Below are 5,000 nucleotides of genomic sequence, written 5' to 3'. Positions count from 1 at the left end.
AAGTCCAACATCCAAAGTTTTTGTTTCCCATTCTCTGGCTAGGTCTTGTATCATTCTCTCCGTCTTTGCCGCTTCAAGCCAGGTGGGTAATGTTCGTCTGGAGGTACGTGCACGTCTCCCTACTGATAGGAGTCTTTCCACTATACCTTAAGTCACCGTCCGGTGTAACGCCATCTCCTCCATGGTACCTGGAATGGTTCCTTGTCAAGCTGCCAGCATTGTCCTGTGTGTCTTGTCCAGCCAACCTAAAATAGCATCACGGCTAAGTCTGGTTAAATTAGGGCCTGCAGGGGCGGGAACTACTGCCATATGGGCAACAAGAAAACCCCATACTTTTAACATGTCCCAAGATCCACCTGGCTCAGCCTTCAGCCAGGTATGATAATTTAGCCATCCAGATTTTAATTGTTCTTTCCAACGCAACAGAATTCTGGTCTCTCTAGCTCCGCCCTCTACTACAGGTAGTAGACTTCGCTTTCTTCATCTTCCATCACAGTTGCAGATGCATCAGCCTCAGCCTCTGTTTCATATTCAACCTCCTTTTCGCCTTCAGCATGGCTATCACCAAAACTGGTCTCACAGGATCTCTGAGATGTTTCAAATCTCTTGCTTTCTTTTTCTGAGTTTGATATTTTAATACTCTTCTCTTCTCCTGCTTCCTTTCCTTCCTTCTGCTCTAGAGTCTTTCTGTGTTTAGCTTCAGAGTTCTCCATGGACTCGCGTAGATCTAATTGAGTAGTTGCTGCTGCTGCTGCTGCTGCTGCTGCTGCTGCTGCTGCTGCTGCTGCTGCTGCTGCTGCTGCTGCTGCATCCGTATCAGGATTTCCAAGTGGTTGCTCCACTCCAGGAGTTGTGGGTAGCTGAGAGCGTTCCCAGGCCTGGTCACTGACATCATTATGAGCAGTTTGCATTTTACAGTTTGCAGTTTGCATATTTACTTTTTGCATATTTGCATGTTGTAGGCTTGCTTTTTGCAAGCTTGTATTGCTTGCTTTTTGCTGGTTTCCATTTTTCAGGCTTGCTTTTTGCAACTTTGCTTCGCTTGCTACATGTTGCAGACTTGTAATTTTGCTGGCTTGCTTTAGTTTCTTGCTGTTGTCTTGCTTTTCCCTCTACAAAGCTTGCAGAAGTTGCAAGCTTGACCATACAATCTCCGGAATCTGCTTCAGGATTTGTATCGAGCTGAGAGTATTCCCAGGCCTGGTCAATTACATCATTATTAGCAGTTTGGAGGTTGCAGTTTTCAGTTTGCACGCTTACTCTCTGCAGGGTTGCTTTTTGCAAGTCTTCTTTGCTTGCTTTTTGCAGGTTTGCATTTTGCAAGTCTGCATTTCGCGGGTTTGCTTTACTCTCTTTTCGCATGCTTGCTTTTTGCGTGCTTGCTTTTTCCTCTACAAAGCCTGCAGACGTTGCAATGCAACCCTGGGAATACAATAGAATTCCTAAAGGGAAATCAAACAAACTTAGAGACTTGTAAGAAAATCCATGCGTTACCTACCCCGTTATCTCTTAAAGATTCCAGAGATTGTATAATACATCTTGCATTTCTAAATTCATTTCTTTCATCTCATCTGTCGTTTTTATCTGCTCTTGTATAACTTCTTTCTTTTCTCCTGACTTTTCCTCTGTAATATACTGTACTGTAGGCTTAGGCGACTCTGTCTTCCGTACAAACTGAAGAATCTTAACGAGGTTGCTGGATAAAGAGGCTCCAGCTTGCACTCCAATCCTGTTTGGAGGTTCTTCTTTCTCCTCCCAACTCCCCAGTTGGCCTTCACCTTTTGGAGGGAGTTCTTTCTTTTTAACTCTCTCTCCTTTTCTCTGGCGAAGCTCTTGTTTGAGCTTTCTATCTATTTCTATGAGCTGTTTGGCCTCCATTTTGAAGTCCTTCCCTCCCCCAGCCGGGGGGAGGTTTGTTTGGGATCAGTAGGCCTCGTTGGGGAGGGAGGGGGGGGGGAAACCTACAGCTCCCCCACCCCACCCGTACGTCCCCCAAATACACAAGTGGTCTCAAAAGAATCCCCACAGTCTTAGGAACGTCCAGATACTATTTTTGAAGAAATTCAACCCCCCCCGAAGGGGGTTAAAACCGCGCTCACTAGGGTTGCCAGGTTCAATCCCTGAGACCGATCCTGTATCTTTAGGAGAAGAGAAAGTCAGCCAAGTGCAGGTGTTCTTGCAACCCTGTAATTGGAAAAACCGCAAGGTGGAATTCTCCCTGCACAATTTTTAAAGATACAAAAGACCTCTTGGTTGCCAGGCCCAGCCTCTAAGAGATCTTCTGTATCTTTAAAAGTTGTGCCGAGGGAAGGGAGAATTCCGCCTTGTGGTTTTTTTTCCATTACAAGGTTGCAAGAACCACCTGCACTTGGCTGACTTTCTTTTCTCCTGAAGATGACAGGATCAGTCTCAGGGATTGAACCTGGCAACCCTAGCGCTCACCCAAGCCCTTCGCAGGAGCTCCGGAAAACCACGTCCTTCCTCCTTGCAAACAGGCTTCGGCTTAGGGAAGATTTTTTTCTTTTTTTAGGTAAGGTTTTTTATTAAAATTATTCATACTACTGGTCACATCCCGCACGCGAAAACACGTAACAATATCGCCACTCTCAGAATAACGCATCTAGCTAATACACATACTTTTCCTAACTAACCTAACACTAACACAAAATATTCATCTCAGCTCAGCTCTGTGTTATAGGAGGGGTCGACTCTGATGTCCACGGCCAGAATTTTCTCCGCTTCTCATGCGGCAATTTTTCTTTTTCAAATGAACTCAGTTCTCTTATTTCTGATAATATCGTCCTAATCGTACTTCCGGAACTGCATATGTTCTGAGTCTTACTTTCTTTTAACCGTTGCCAACATAAGATACTTAGAACAAATAAATTGACAATTCTTATCGTTGTCCAGGGTACCTTCCAGTAATTATTCACTACGTTGTTTTTATTTCTAGGTCTTTTCACTCCTTTTCTTTCTCTCGGGCCTTGAATTCCTTTTTCCGGTTCCGCTCCCGAAACAATAGTTTTCCCTCAAAAGGTCTGGCCAATCCAGAGTTTTAGCAATTATAGTCCACGTCTCTTTCGCAGATACACAGTCTTTAACAAAATGTGGAACGGTTTCTTTTTGTGTCTGCCCTGTTCTTACAGCTTCTTCCTGACACCTTAATCGTGGACAAGCTTGGTTAACATTGGCTAGCCACGGCGTATTTGCTTGCACGCTATAAATCTGATGAAAAAACTTCCATCTGATGTCCCATAGTTTATAAGGAATTCTTTGATCTTTCAAGAATTCCATCTGGTGTACAGGCTCTTTTAAATACATGGATAAATTTCCCCTTTTTACATTCTTTTCACATTCCGGCTGAAAACTATTTACTTCTAATAAATTCCTATACATTTTCTTTCTCTTCACTTTTGGTTCACACCTTTCCATTTTTATGATGCTTGCCCTTAATTTCCATTCTCTTACATTACTGTACATTTCAATCAAATAATCAGGTCCAAAACACTTCAGCGATGGTGTGATTTTATAATTGACCTTATCTTTCTTCCCACCATATTTTGGCCCAATCTTTAATTCTCCGGTGTTTGGCAAAAGCCACCAACCAAAAATGAGGTGCCAATTCTTTTCTTTCTACCTCTGCCCACTTCCCAAAATTATGACTAACAAAAATTGCTAAAAATTTGAAACCAATTGCTGTAAAATTTAGACCACCCTGTGCTACAGATTTGTACGCCTCTGCTCTTGCAAGGGGGAAATTAGCCGTTCCCCATAGAAACTTAAATGCCATTTTATTAATCTCTTTAACGATCCTTTCAGGTGGTGGGTAGACAGCTGCCAAATTACCTACTACCGGTACCAAGTACGTACTAACGTACATGGCTTTCCGATAAATAGAAAGATGCCATTTTTGGCCGCATTTGTATTTTTTCTTTGACTTGATCTCTCCACATGTTCCAATTATATTCCCACCCTTCCCATTTGACTGCAAAATAAATTCCTAATAATTTAACATGTGTTTGAATTTGCCCTTCCTCAGCTTCTGAATGTATTGCTTCATTTTTATTATTATTACTAATCAGATGTTCCAGTGGCATTACTTGTATATTTCCCTTAATGTTATTGGGCGATATCATAAAACTCTTTTGCATATTTAAATGACCACCAGAAGCCTGACCAAACTGTTCAAACAAATCTCTGATTATTTCTATTTCCTGTTTATCATTTACCAAGATAGATACATCATCTGCATTTTTGCCTCTTTCCCCCGGAACGGCCCCGATGGCGGCCCACAGCTTCGTTCTCTCACGGCATGCCCCCCCCCCCCGTGTAGAAGCCTCCCCCCACCCCCCACCCCCCACCCCCGGGCGTCATGAAAGACCCAGTCCCCTGTTTAAAGCAGGGGTAACATCCGACGGGAGACCTGGAGGCTTCTCCACGAACCCGGACCTGGTGGCCGCTCGCGGCGGCGGGGGGGGGGGGTGCGTGCGTGCGTGTGGGAAGGAGAGGAGAAAAGGAGGAAGGCGTGATCGGGTTATTCTGGACCCCTCTTTCGCACCAAGAGGCTGGATACACGTGTTAGTGCTATAAGCAGTCGTTTACTCAGACGTTGCACAAAGTAAACAGAAGAGAACAGCAAACGCTTGATACAATGCAGTCCAAAGTCTATATACAGGATTTCTACAGCAGCACAGCCAGAGGTTCCGTGCGCCTTCGTCATCAGACTTGCGGCGTTTAACTCAGACAGCGAGCGCTCCGCGGGTGTTTGGAGAGATACGGAGAGCATCTGCACCCCTTAACCCTGCGCTGCTTTCCTTCTCTCATCGCTCCAGCACTCAGGATGACTCGGCGGGCGTGTTCCCAACCTTAATTAATCGCACCTGATGCTTATCTTAGCTTCTGTGGCTATTAACCCTTCACGGACAGAGTTCCTTTGTAAAACAAATACTTGCTCACATGCACCAACGAGGCGGTGGCGGAGTCCCCGGCGGAGCGCTGAT

This window comes from Rhineura floridana, chromosome 3, assembly GCF_030035675.1.
Source record: "Rhineura floridana isolate rRhiFlo1 chromosome 3, rRhiFlo1.hap2, whole genome shotgun sequence".
In the NCBI taxonomy this organism is placed as follows: domain Eukaryota; kingdom Metazoa; phylum Chordata; class Lepidosauria; order Squamata; family Rhineuridae; genus Rhineura; species Rhineura floridana.
This window is presented reverse-complemented; position numbering follows the sequence as displayed.